General features: G+C 49.0%; 4 pseudogenes; all 4 read right to left on the bottom strand.

Moving 5' to 3' along the window:
• Positions 1-5,862: 5,862 nt before the first annotated feature.
• LOC143936903 (5S ribosomal RNA) lies at positions 5,863-5,982 on the bottom strand (annotated as a pseudogene).
• Positions 5,983-6,077: 95 nt separating this feature from the next.
• LOC143936465 (5S ribosomal RNA) lies at positions 6,078-6,196 on the bottom strand (annotated as a pseudogene).
• A 3,944-nt stretch (positions 6,197-10,140) lies between these two features.
• LOC143937320 (5S ribosomal RNA) lies at positions 10,141-10,259 on the bottom strand (annotated as a pseudogene).
• A 3,169-nt stretch (positions 10,260-13,428) lies between these two features.
• On the bottom strand, positions 13,429-13,547 carry LOC143937707 (5S ribosomal RNA; annotated as a pseudogene).
• Between the last annotated feature and the right edge of the window lie 802 nt (positions 13,548-14,349).

Below are 14,349 nucleotides of genomic sequence, written 5' to 3'. Positions count from 1 at the left end.
TACAGCAGCCTCTCTGTGTAACCCAGCCTCTCTCTCTGCATACCCAAGATGTTCTTCTCTATAATCTAGCCTATTTGTATACACTAGCCTGTCTTTTGCACACATTAGCCTCCCTATATAAACTAGCCGGTCTTCTGTATACACTAGTCCGTCTGTATACACTAGCAAGTATGCATACTCTAGCCTCTCTCTCTGTATACCCTAGCCTCCATCTCTTTATACCCAGGACGTTCTTCTGTATAATCTAGCCTATCTATATACACTAGTGTATATATGACAGACTAGTGTATACAGAGGACCGACTAATGTGTACAGATAGGCTAGATTATACAGAAGAACGTCCTGGGTATGCAGAGCGCTCAGCTTTGAGGTATGGCCAACGTGAGTAATATGAGGGACACTCCTCACCCCCGCCCCCACCTACCAGATATGACTTTCATCCCCTTGCCCTCTCTGCCCCGGTCATCTGGTGGCAGTTTTATGCACTCCCTGGCCCCCACCCATTCATAATCCTTACCGACCTTTCTTTCCGCTGCTCACAGAAACACACTGGATGACTTGTCTAATTAACCAACTTGTACAAGACACCGCTATCCTCCTGTCTGACACCGGTCCCCCTTGGAGGCTTTACCCCTCACTGTTTGGGTGGTCCCTGCCTCTCCCTGGATGCTCCACATATACCACAACGACATTGTCAGAGGGGCACCACTTGACAGGACACGGGGCTGTCATGCCGGTGGCATCTCCCATTGGAGGAAGGGATGATGGCCCCAACCCCTTGGCAGCAGGTTCTTTCATGTACAGACCAGGGCGGCTCATCTTCCCTTCTGGAGTCTTGACCTTAGATGGGGGATTTGCACTTTGGGGGGTCTGAGTGATACCTAATGCGCTGTACTGGAAGGGCTTGACATTCCCGCATATGTGTCCCCTCCCCCTGGCTCCCACCTACTCTTTGCCGACATTGCCTTCTGCAGCTTTCGGGGACCCTGGATGACTTATTTATTGAGCCTATTGGTACGAGACACTGCTTCCCTCCAGGGTGACTCTGGACCCCCCTGGAGGATTTACCCCTTACTGTTTGGGCGGTCCCAGCCTCCCTCTGGATGCTTTACACAGCCCCCGATGGCGATGCAGGAGAGACACTAATTGGCGGGCCCTAGGACTGCTGCTCGGGTGAAGTCTCCCATTGGATGGAGGGATGGTGGCCCCAGCCCCTTGCCTGCCGGATTTTCCATGCACTGACCAGGGCTGCTCCTCTTTCATCTTGATGTGGTGACCATGGAGGGGAGGAGTTGAAATTTATGGGGTCCGGGTGTTTGCTGGTGGGAGTGCGCTAAAGGACTTGACATTTCTGCATGTTTGCCCCCTCTCCCCTGTTTCCCCCCTCCCTTCCCCCCCTTCCCACCCTTCCCTTCCCTCCTTTCCCTCCCCCTTTCCCCCTTCCACTCCCCCTTTCCCCCCTTCCACTCCCCCTTTCCCCCCTTCCCTGCCCCTTTTCCCCCCGGGGCGTGGACAGGGGAGAGGGGGTAAGGAGAGGACAATCTGCCAAAGGGAGAAATGCATTTGTTCGGGGACTGCATGTACTTTAGGGGTATGGGATGGGGGGTGGTGGATCCCATTCTGTGATGCCTTTTCTGTTGTGACGGGCTCCCTCGTGCATGCCTATGTTTAGGGCGAGCCGAGGAGACCCCTCAGTGCTGACAGTTATATGCTCTACCTCTGTTTTGGTTATACTATTGTTTTTTGTTTCTTTGATGTTACTGATTGTCTTTTATTTGCATAGCGGTATCAGACGTGACATTTACCACTGCCGGGACTGGGGGGACTAGGATTCGGGGGCTCCCTCTCCGACCTGTCTACCCAATAACCCAAGTAGGACAGCGCTTTAAACCCAGTGTACATCTGGTAAGCGCTATAGCATAATTGTGCTGTTTTAGTATACCCTTCCTGTACTGTTGAGTGCGGACAACCCTTAATTTCCCTCTCCCCCTGGGGTTGGGGTGCCCGGCCTCTTTTTCCCTTTACCTTTCCTTCCATTTGCCCTTCCTTTCTCCCCCTTAGTTCCCGCCATGCATTACCTACACAAAACCTACCTTGGTTCAACTTTCTTTGCTTTTCTCTGACGTCCCCCTCCCCCTCCCCGAGGAGCGATGGGAGACTCAGTCAAGGTCACCTCTCTAAACGTTAAGGGACTGAACTCCCCTGAAAAACGGTGGATCCTCCTGTGAGAACTGAACACATCCTGTACTGATGTGGCCTTTATACAAGAAACACATTTTAAAAATACTAGCCTCCCCTTTCTATGGTCGAGATCCTTCCCTAAGGTCTACCACTCTACTAACCCCTCCTCTCCATTCTGATCTCTAGCAGGCTCCCCTGGGTTCTCCAGGATTCTCTGGTGGACCCTGGGGGCCAATATCTTTTTCTTAGGGGCCACATTGGAGAGCGCCTTTTTACATTTGCCACTGTGTACGCTCCCAATGATCACCAAGACACGTTATGTGACTTTCGGGAGGGCCAATTGATATTAGGTGGGGACTTTAATGTCCCCTTTCGCCATCGGTTGACACTTCTGCCTCTTGCTCCTCGCTCCCTACCCCTCACCTAGGTCTCTATTCTGGCACCTTAATGAGAGCCTCCTCCAGATACCGGAAGTTTTAGCAGATGTGACCAGGGAATTGGACCTTTATTTCCAAGAAAACTAAAGCAGGACTGTGACCCGGGGATAATTTGGGAGGCTCACAAGTCAGTACTCCGCAGGGTACTTATCAGGCACGGGGCGCGCATCAAACGAACACGGAAGGAACAGCTTGCTAATCTGTTTCGTGAACTTGCCTCTGTGGAAGCGAAACATAAACATACCCCCTTACGGACCTTAGAGATTGAATTGGGGACACTCCATACCCATATTGCTGTCCTACTCCATTATAAAGCGAAAGCGGCACTCCAGTTTTGTCGTAAACTGACGTAGGAGTCAGAGGACAAATGCAGAAAAATCTTAGCCAGGTGGGTAAAGGAGTTGAAATCTGGCTCTTACATACCACAGTTGATAGATGAGAATGGCCAGAGGGCCTCTACCCCAACCCAAATAGTCGAAGTCTTTGAAAAATGTTACTCTGATCTCTACAACCTGCCCGATTCAGGGTCTGGACAGGACAATATAGACAGATATGTAACCGGTTCTGGTCTACCAACCCTCTCATCGGAATCACGGGAGTACTTGGAGGACCCGATCACACTGGAAGAAGTCCAGACGGCCGTGGGACCTCCGAAGGTGGGTAAGGCTCCGGGCCCTGACGGATATACCGCACAATACTTTAAGACCTTCCTCCCTATTCTCGGCCCGCGCTTGGTGAATTTATTTAATACTCTGAGCTCGAATGGGGATTTTCCTGAGGATACCCTTAGAGCCCACATCTCGTTGATACCTAAGGAGGGCAAAGACCCGGGCCTATGTGGGAGCTACAGACCCATTTCCCTCCAATATTCGGTCCTAAAACTATTCTCTAACTCCTCGCCACGTGATTGGCACATCACTTGTAGTCCCTTATACATATTGACCAGTTAGGTTTTATTCCCACCAGGGAAGATAGGGACAACACCACTAAGGTGCTTACCCTGATCCGTAAAGCAAAGTCATCTGGGACCCCTTGTCTTTTCATGAGTACTGATGCCGAGAAGGCTTTTGATCGGGTCAAATGGACATTAATGTTCTCGGTCCTTCGCCATATAGGTCTGAGTGAACGGATGCTGGCATGGATAAGTAAGATATACTCACGTACTTACATTCCACCGGACATCGCGCGTACGTTTATGTTGAACTTCCCCCCACCCCTTGTCACTAAGATCCGCAGTTTGCTTCACGGGTGGCATTCTGGCCTCCATTCCTGGTTCAGCAGATGCAATCTCATTAAATTGAACATACTCCCTAAATTTACTTATCTTTTCCAAGCTCTCCTGATCCAGATTCCAGTCCTGTTTTTTAAGCAAGCTCAATCCTTGCTCACTCAATTTAACTGGGCCCACAAAAATCCCAGACTTAAGCGGTCACAGCTGACATTGTCTAAACAACAGGGAGGGTTGGTTCTCCCTAACTTGCGACGCTACTACCTGGCCTCCCATCTGGGGCGTGTATTGGACTGGAATCGAAACAAATTTTCTAAGCTCACTCCCGAATCCCGAATAAGAAGCGCCATGTGGTGCTATAAGTATTTACCCACAGAATTTATGTCACATCCCACTATAGGGGCTTAGTTGAAAGTCAGTCACCTGATCGCTACCCAAAACACACTCACGTCTTTGACTTCCCCCCTATTCCCTATACGTGGCCATCCAACCTTTGAACTGGGGACCCACTTAGAAATTCCAACCTAGACAATGCGTCTAAATTCGTCATTGATGGAAAATGGCCTTCTTTCTCAACCCTAACAGATCCGACAGGGCTTTCCAACTGCCTTTTTGGAGAGCGGCGCAACGACATCATTTTCTCCATTCCATCCCCAATCCTCAAACGTTCGCCCGCCCTCAGACGGAGTTCGAGACTCTATGCAGGAGCGAAGGCCCTTTGGCCCACATTCTCTCTCAAACAGATTACCCACACTTAACCTGTCTGGCCAACTGGGAAAAGGACCTTAATTGCTAATTTTCCCCAGCACAGAGACAACGCATTATCACTTTGGCTCTCAAAATGTCGCTGTGCACGAAAATACAGGAGACGAATTTTAAACTTCTCACCAGGTGGTATTTGACACCATCAAAGCTGCAGAAATGTTTCCCCTCTTCCTCGAACATATGCTGGAGGTGTGGAGAAGAAGAGGGCACGTTGCTGCACATTTTTTGGTCCTGCCTCAGCTTGGTGGACTTCTGGACAGAGATCCGATGCATGACACAAAAATTCACAGACTTCTCCATCCAGGAAGAGGCTGCATTCTTTCTCTTGTACCATTCACAGATTCCCATTAAGAAGTACAAAAAAATCTATTTTATGGCATGTGATAAATGCGGCGAAATCCTGCATCCCTCTCTATTGGAAAAAATGTTCCCCCCCTTTCGTAAGGGGGGGGAACTTTCGTAAGGGGGGGAACTGGCTTAGGAAAATAGAGAACATTAAAAAAAATGGAGGACTTGATCCTCACATCACAAGGTAAACAAGAATTTTTTAAACAAACCTGAGACATCTGGAATACCTTTATATTCTCGCTGGAAGGATGTCGCCTGCTATCGCCTTAGTGCTCTGAGCTTTCCTTGACTGGCCCCTTGGACAGTGGCTGCCATCGTGTCTTGTCCCCTCTTCTCCTTTTCTGATCTTTCAACCCTTCTCTTTTCGGCCTTCCTCCCCTATCTCTCACCCCCTCCACCCCCTCTCTCTTTTGGAAAGAGTGGAAAATTGGGAATGACGGCCCCACACCCCCCTCTGGATGGATTATGCCGGAGGGACCTGGGGTTTGTGTGACCCTGGATCTTGGTACAGTACTTTATCCGTGCCTCGAATCATTGTGATTGATGGAAGGCAGACTCACAGTTGCGAATATACCTGTATCAAGTATTGTTCAGCTGCTTTTTGCTCTGTATTTCTCTGTTGCATTATGTACTCGGGGGACCGTCTTCCCCTATTTGGAGAAAAAATTATATTTGAAAAAAAAAGAAGCCTACGACACCTGGTATTCCCAGGCAGTCTCCCATCCAGGCATTAACCAGGCCGGACCCTGCTTAGCCTCCAAGATCAGATGAGATGGAACAGATTCAGGGTGATGTGACCGTAGCCAATATCTTCAGGCACTCTCAACTCTCTTGACAAACACCAAGATGGTCACCTTGGAAACAAGTGGAAAAAAATAGGTCAATGGCCACAACATAAAAAGAAGCCTACGGCATCTGGAAATTCCAGGCGGTCTCCCATCCAGGTACTAAACTGGTCCCAACCCTGCTTAGCCTCTGAGATCAGATGAGATTGGGCTCTTTCAGGGTGGTGTGGCCGTAGGAGATTTCTTCAGGCACTCTCAACCTTGACTAACGCCAATATGGTCACCTTGGGAAACAAACAAAAAAATCAAGTCAACGCCAACAACATGAGAAGAAGTCTACAGCACCTAGTATTCCCAGGTGGTCTCCCATCCAGGTATTAACAAGGCCCGACCCTGTTTAGTCTCTGAGATCAGACGAGATCTGGTGCTTTCAGGGTTATGTGGCCATAGGCGAGCTCTTCAAGCACTCTCAACCCTCTTGACAAACACCAAGATGGTCACCTTGGTAAACAAAAAAACAAAAAAACAAATCAACGCCAACAACATAAAAATAAGCCTCCAGCACCTAGTATTCCCAGGTGGTCTCCAATCCAGGTACTAGCAAGGCCCGACCCTGTTTAGCCTCTGAGATCAGAGGAGATCGGGCGCTTTCAGGCTTATGTGCCCATAGGCAATCTCTTTGGGCACTCTCAACCCTCTTGACAAATGCCAAGATAGTCACCTTGGGAAACAAGCGAAAAAAAAACAGGTCAATGTCAACAACATAAAAAGAAGACTACGGCACCTGGTATTCCAAAGCCATCTCCCATCCAGGGACTAACTAGGCCCAACCCTTCTTAGCCTCAGAGATGAGAAGAGATAGGGCTCTTTCAGGGTGATGCTGCTGTAAGCGAACTCTTTGGGCACTCTCAACCCTCTTGACAAATGCCAAGATGGTCACCTTGGGAAACAAGCGAAAAAAAAACAAAACGAATCAAGGCCAACAACATAAAAAGAAGCCAACAATAACTGGTATTCCCAGGTGGTCTCCCATCCAGGTACTAACCAGGCCTGACTCTTCTTAGCCTCCAAGATCAGACGAGATTGGGTGCTTTCAGAGTGCTCGGACTCTTTCCCCATCACTAATGGGACGAGGCAGGGGTGCCCTCTGTCTCCCCTAATTTTTATTCTGACACTGCAACCACTTATGTGTCACGTTCGGAATGACCCGAATATTACTGGCATATCCAAACCCTCGGCACACCACAAAATTGCGGCGTACGCTAACGATCTAATTTCTTTCGTCTCCAATCCACACATTTCGGTTCCCAATATACTCGCGGCTCTCCGGCGATACGGCAGCCTATCAAACTATAAAATCAATTGCACCTTTGGCTGTATTGAATATATCGGTCCCGGATGGTGAGGCCAAGAGGCTACGCTCCGCTTTTCCATTCTACTGAGCTGAAAAATCTATACGTTACCTGGGCGTTGACATCGCAGCGGATTTGGCGCAATTGTACCCGCTTAATTTTGTCCCTCTCCTGAATAGACTGAAATCTGATTCGGGAAACTGGCATGCTTTAACACTGACCTGGTTCAGGCGCTGTAATGCATTCAAAATGACGGCCCTCCCGCGGATTTTATACTTGTTCCAGACATTACCGATCCGGTTACCCCCAATTTTTTTCAGACAACTGCAGATGCTGCTCCGGGACTTTATTTGGCCGCGCAAACCGCCCAGAGCCCGTTTGCAATTGCTTGCCAGACCAAAGGACAAGGGGGGTCTGGGTCTCCCAGATCTGAGACAATACTACAGAGTGACTCTGCTAGTGAGAGTCGTTGATTGGCATTGTAATGGCCCACACAAGCAGTGGGTGGAGATGGAGATTGAGGATGGATCCATTCCCCTATTGACCTCCCCGTGGCTCCTGTCCTCCCTACCAAAAGACCTCAGAGATCACCCCGTAGTGGGAGCTACGTTGGCTGTTGTGCGGAGGTTGTTCCGCTGCACACACATTGCTCCCTTGCCGTCACCAATGACTCCGGTTATAGGTAATCCAGACTTCCCACCGGGATTTACCAACAAGAAACTGCGACAGTTGACAGTGGTGGGGAAACAGCGTCTGGGAGAGGTGTGGCCCTTGGGAGGGCTCCCGACCACGCAAACTGTCGCCAAGCTTTCTGACCCTCCGCTTGACTTGTTTAGTGCTTATCAACTTCATCACTTTCTTCTGGCCATACAAAGGTCCCCCTACACTCCTAGAGACCTGACACCCTATGAATCCATCTGTCACAAAAAGGAACCTGTGCGACACACCCTCTCCCTCCTGTACAACCTATTAAGTAGTCAGGAGGAGGAGTCGACCCCACCATTTATCCACAAATGGGAGAGGGACTTTGGCATCACATTTACCCCACAACAGATAGGCAAGATCCTGACATTAGTACATAAAGCTTCCATCGCAAACCAATATCAAGAATCAGGATACAAGATAGTCTCACGCTGGTATAGAGTCCCATACCTTCTGAATAAAATGAATAGATCGATCCCGGATGTTTGTTGGAGGTGCAATTCAGATATGGGGACCATGGGACACATTTTCTGGGCATGCCCGGCCTTGAGGAACTTTTGGGTGGAGGTGACCGAGACGATAAAAACTCTCAGAAATGTAGATATCGCAGACAACCCAGCAGCGTGCCTTCTACACTTGACCGAACAGCCTGTTCGAAAATACAAAAAAACCCTCCCGATGCAACTCCTGAACGCCGCCCGGGCCTGCATTCCCACACTGTGGAGGCAGCCTCAGCCCCCCATCCAAGGTGCTGTGGTATTCCAAAGTCAATCATATTCTCTGGATGGAAGAATTGACCGCCACCCTTCACAACACTGAAGAGGCATTTAGTGTTACATGGAGGCCCTGGAGGTATTTTTCTGGTACTTGAGACTACATTCGGGAGGTGAGCAGCGCCCCTGTCCCAGAAAAAGACTGAACATCTAACGTTTACCTACGTAGGCCATGTCTGCCCTCGGTGGCATCCCCCCCCCTCCCTTTTTGTCTTTATTTTTCTATTTTTCCCCGCCGCCATCCCCCCCCCCTCCTCTCTCTCCGTCTTTGCACTCTCTTCTTCCCCCGTCCTCCCTTTTGACTGTGCCTTGTCTCCTTACTAGCCTTTGGGACCCAGAAGAGCCCCAGGGTTCTGGACACGACCGGCTCATATTTTACTCTGGTTCACATAGGTCATGATAAGCTGGCTCGCTGTGGTCCCAGTTGCTCTCCATGATTACATTTGTCCGAACAGGGCTGCATTAGTTATACTGTACTACATGTCCGAGGTGGGGTTTCTCTCATTTCTGCATGAAACTCTAGGACTCCCCTCTGAGAACCCAGAGTTATTTGGCTGCCTATTTTTTGTTACCATGTAATTGTGACCCTGGGTCATGCTGTATGGTTGACTGTTATATTTATGTTGTTCTACTTATACTTAATAAAAGTATAAAACAAAAAAATAAAAAATAAGTCAATGCCAACAACTTAAAAAAAGCCTATGGCATCGAGAAATCCCAGGTGTTCTCCCATCCAGGTACTAACCAGGTCCCAACCCTGCTTAGCCTCTGAGATCAAATGAGATTTGGCTCTTTCAGGGTGATGCAGCCATAGTAGATTTTTTCAGGCACGCTCAACCCTCTTGACAAACGCCAAGATGGTCACCTTGGGAAACAAACAAAAAAAAACAAGTCAACGCCAACAACATAAAAAGAAGCCTACCGCACCTAGTATTTCCAGACGGTCTCCCATCCAGGTATTAACAAGGCGCGACCCTTTCTAGCCTCTGATATCAGCGGAGATTGGGCGCTTTCAGGGTGATGTGCCCATAGGCAATCTCTTTGGGCACTCTCATCCCTCTTGAAAAATGCCAAGATAGTCACCCTGGGAAACAAGCGAAAAAAAACAGGTCAACGCCAACAACATAAAAAGAAGACTACGGCACCTAGTATTCCAAGGCCGTCTCCCATTCAAGTACTAACTAGGCCCAACCCTTCTTAGCCTCTGAGATCAGAAGAGATAGGGTGCTTTCAGGGTGATGCGGCTGTAAGCGATCTCTTTAGGCACTCTCAACCCTCTTGACAAATGCCAAGATGATCACTTTGGGAAACAAGCGAAAAAAACAGGTCAACACCAACAACATAAAAATAAGCCTGCGGCATCTGGAAAACCCAGGCGGTCTCCCATCCAGGTACAAACCAGGCCCAACCCTGCTCAGCTTCTGAGACCAAACGAGATTGGGCGCTTTCAGGGTGTTGTGCTCGTAGGCAATTTCTTTGTGCACTCTCAACCCTCTTGACACATGCCAAGATGGTCACCTTGGGAAACAAGGGAAAATAAAACAGGTCAACGCCGACAACATAATGAGAAGCCTACGGCACCTGGTATTCCCAAGCTGTCTCCCATCCAGGTACTAACCAGGCCCATCGCTGCTTAGCCTCCGAGATCAGATGAGATTGGGCTCTTTCAGGGTGATTTGGCCGTAGGCACTCTCTTTGGGCACTCTGAAGCCTCTTGACAAAGGCCAAGATGGTCACCTTGGGAAACAAGCTAAAAAAACAGGTCAAAGCCAACAACATAAAAAGAAGCCTACGGCATCCAGTATTCCCAGGCGATCTCCCAATCAAGACACTAACCAGACCAGATCCTTCTATGGCACCTGGTCTTCCCAGGCAGTCTCCCATCCAGGTACAAACCAGGCCTGACGCTGCTTAGCCTCTGAAATCAGATGAGATCGGGTGCTTTCAGGTTGATGTGGCCGTAAGCATTCTCTTCAAGACACGCCCAACCCTCTTGACAAACGCCAAGATGGTCGCCTTGAGAAACAAGCAAAAAAAACAGGTCAAAGCCAACAACATAAAAAGAAGCCTATGGGCTTACAGCGGACCCTAAGAGATGGGACCCACTAGCTCTGTCATGGTTCGGACACTGTAATATGAACGCAATGCCACGACTTCTGTATCTACTACAAGCCTTACCTATCAAAATACCCCAGACTTTCTTTCATGCGGTTCGCTCAACCTTTATCAAGTTCCTCTGGCGCGGAAAACATATGCGTATTGGTAGGGCAATGCTGTTGCGACCGAAATTGCGGGGAGGTATTGGCTTCCCGGACCCTGCTCTATATTACACAGCGACGCACATGACACCGGTGGTTGACTGGTGCTGGTGTTCTGCCATATACTGTCCGGCCATGATATAGTGTCTGCGCCGTACTGCGCATGCCCAGTACGGAGCAGACGAAGCTTCGGAAAATCTCCGAAGCCGAACGGTAGCCCCACCATCCAAGCGGACATAGGGTTGTGAATATTAGAGGGCCCCTCGCAGGCGAGCTTCGCTCGCCACGCTTCGGGCTCGGCCTCACTGCGCTCGGCTCTTTTATATTCTTACTCTATGTCCACTTGGATAGTGGGGATAGAACCTGGACTCAGTGCGCAGGCGCCGTTCATGCTCGGCAATTTTCGGAATCTGTGTTGCTGTGTACTGCGCATGCGCAGCACACAGCGGACACTATCCGATGGGGGACCATATGTGATAGGACACCGGCATGGGGAACTGAAGCTATGGGTCAAGCTAGAGCAGGAGATGGTGCGGGTTCCACTGACTGGTCTGCCTTGGGCGGGGAGGCCATTGGAGCCCTGTGTGACTACTCACCCGTTAATTGGCCCCTCGCTCGCCGAGATGGATAGTTTTTTTCACCTTTCCCACCTGACTAACTTCCCTTCTCCTATGACCCCAATTATTGGACATCCTAGATTCCCTCCGGGCCTGTCTGACCAGGCCTTTACCAGGCAAGCCCCGAAAGGGCTTCTGAGAGCAGCCCTATTTCTTGGACCCACGGGCTTGATTCCCATGGGGACCATACTGCTAGAGCAAGTACCTGTTGCATTGGATAGCTGGAGAGCTAGACAGCTAATCCATTTCCTCGGATCACTACCTAACCATTCGTTCTTCTCTAGACAATTCCACCCCTTTGAGGAACTTTGCCTGGATGATGGCCACGTTCGTGGTTTCCTCTCTAGGTCCTACCAAATCCTTACAGACGCACAATCCTCCACGGATCCACCCTTCCTAGCTAAATGGAAAAGGGACTTACAAACTACATTCTCCAAACCACAGAAGGACAGAATACTCTTTTTCGCCCATAAGTCGTCACTCTGCAGTAAATATCAGGAGATCTCATATAAGCTGATCACACGCTGGTATCGTACACCGGTGGTGTTGGCCAAAATATTCCCCGGTCAATCTGACCGCTGCTGTCGCTGTCGGCAACAGACTGGCACCATTCTCCACATTTTCTGGGAATGCCCTAAATTACAAACATTCTGGCAGCCTGTCCTGAGACTCATCCACAAGTTCACAGACATTTCCTTAGCCAATGATCCCGCAGCAGTTCTTCTCAATCTAACTCCTATGTCGAGAAAGCGTTATCATAAGTCCTTACTTAAACATCTCCTCAATGCAGCTAGGGCCTTCATCCCAAGTCAGTGGAAAGAGCAATCTGCTCCAATGGTGACCCAGTGGTTCGCAAGGGTAAATGATATTGAACGAATGGAAGACCTGACTGCCACAATGAGGGATAAAACGGAGGAGCATGGGAACAGATGGTTCTACTGGACCCAGTTTCGCTTTTTGGAAGAATACCTCCGCAAGACATAGTAAGCTCATGGTGATCGTTGGAGATCGCTGTTCCAAACGTTGGACAGCTGATGAGCTGGTGAGCTGAGGGCGTCTCTTGCTCCCTGGGAGGGGACCCCACCCTATCCACTCTACCCACGACACCCCCTTACCCCTTCTTTTCCTTTTCTGCCATTTCCTTCCCCAATCTTCTCTTTCCCCTTCTCCCTCCTTTCAGTTCTACTATTTCCCTTAACTCAAAAAAGGGAAAAAAGGGAAAAGAAAATGGTATGTTCCGACCCCATTTGACTACTACACAATACTCTTCCCCTATCTATGGATATCTAAACTCTTCGAGGGTAGCAGGGCTAGTATCAATAATATTTTAAGTGGTAGAGGATCCCAACGAGATGGAGCTTTAATCTCATCTTAATATGACCGCAAAGCTGTACACGTACTATTCTCCTCAGACTTCTTACCATTGGTTCTGATATCCATGCAATATGATCGTTTGATTATAACTATTTGTATCACACATTCTGTGAAGTTGCCTTTGCATTGTATGTCGCATACTACTAAATAAAAAAACAAAAAAAAACAGAAGCCTATGGCACCTAGTATTCCCAGGCGGTCTCCCATCCAGGTACTAACCAGGCCCGACACTGTTTAGCATCCGAGATCAGACGAGACGCTTTCAGGGTGATGGGGCCGTAGGTGATCTATTCGGGCACTCTTAACCCTCTTGACAAATGCCAAGATGGTCACCTTGGGAAACAAGTGAAAAAAAAAAACAGGTCAATGTCAACAACATAAAAAGAAGAATACGGCACCTGGTATTCCAACGCCATCTCCCATCCAGGTACTAACTAGGCCCAACCCTTCTTAGCCTCAGAAAAGAGAAGAGATAGGGCTCTTTCAGGGTGATGCTGCTGTAAGCGATCTCTTTGGGCACTCTCAACCCTCTTGACAAATGCCAAGATGGTCACCTTGGGAAACAAGCAAAAAAAAGAAAACGAATCAACGCCAACAACATAAAAAGAAGTCTACAATAACTGGTAATCCCAGGTGGTCTCCCATCCAGGTACTAACCAGGCCCGACTCTTCTTAGCCTCCAAGATCAGATGAGATTGGGTGCTTTCAGAGTGATGTGGCCATAGGCAATCTCTTCAGGCACTCTCAACCCTCTTGACAAACACCAAGATGGTCACTTTGGGAAATAAGCGAACAAAAAACAGGTCAACGCCAACAACATAAAAAGAAGTCTATGACACCTGGTATTCCCAGGCGGTCTCCCATCCAGGTACTAACAAGGCCCGACTCTATTCGCCTCCAACATCAAACGAGATCGGGTGCTTTCAGGGTGATGTGCCCGTAGGCAATCTCTTCAGGCACTTTCAACCCTCTTGACAAATGCCAAGATGGTCACCTTAGGAAACAAGCAAAAAAATAAAAATAAGTCGGAAGCTAGAGACAATACGGCCCGAGTCCTCAATTTAATCCATGCGGCGCATGTACAGGGAGCGCCCTTGCTTATGCTGTCAACGGACGCGGAGGAGGCCTTTGACAGGGTGGCCTGGAACTTTATGCAGGCCACCCTGGAACATATAGGTCTTGGCCCCAACATGATGAGCTGGGTAATGTCGCTTTACTCCACGCCATCGGCAGCGGTACGGGTGACCGAGTGGTGCTCGGACTCTTTCCCCATCACTAATGGGACGAGGCAGGGGTGCCCTCTGTCTCCCCTAATTTTTATTCTGACACTGGAACCACTTAGGTGTCACGTTCGGAATGACCCGAATATTACTGGCATATCCAAACCCTCGGCACAGCACAAAATTGCGGCGTACGCTGATGATCTAATTTTTTCCATCTCCAATCCACACATTTTGCTTCCCAAAATACTTGCGTCTCTACAGCGACACGGCAGCCTATCAAACTATAAAAACAATTGCGCCAAGTCG

Source organism: Lithobates pipiens, unplaced genomic scaffold, assembly GCF_037356315.1.
Source record: "Lithobates pipiens isolate NorthernLeopardFrog02 unplaced genomic scaffold, aLitPip1_a1.2 Scaffold_28, whole genome shotgun sequence".
Classification (NCBI taxonomy): domain Eukaryota; kingdom Metazoa; phylum Chordata; class Amphibia; order Anura; family Ranidae; genus Lithobates; species Lithobates pipiens.
Note: the sequence above shows the minus strand (reverse complement) of the source record. Positions and strands in the feature narration are given on the sequence as shown.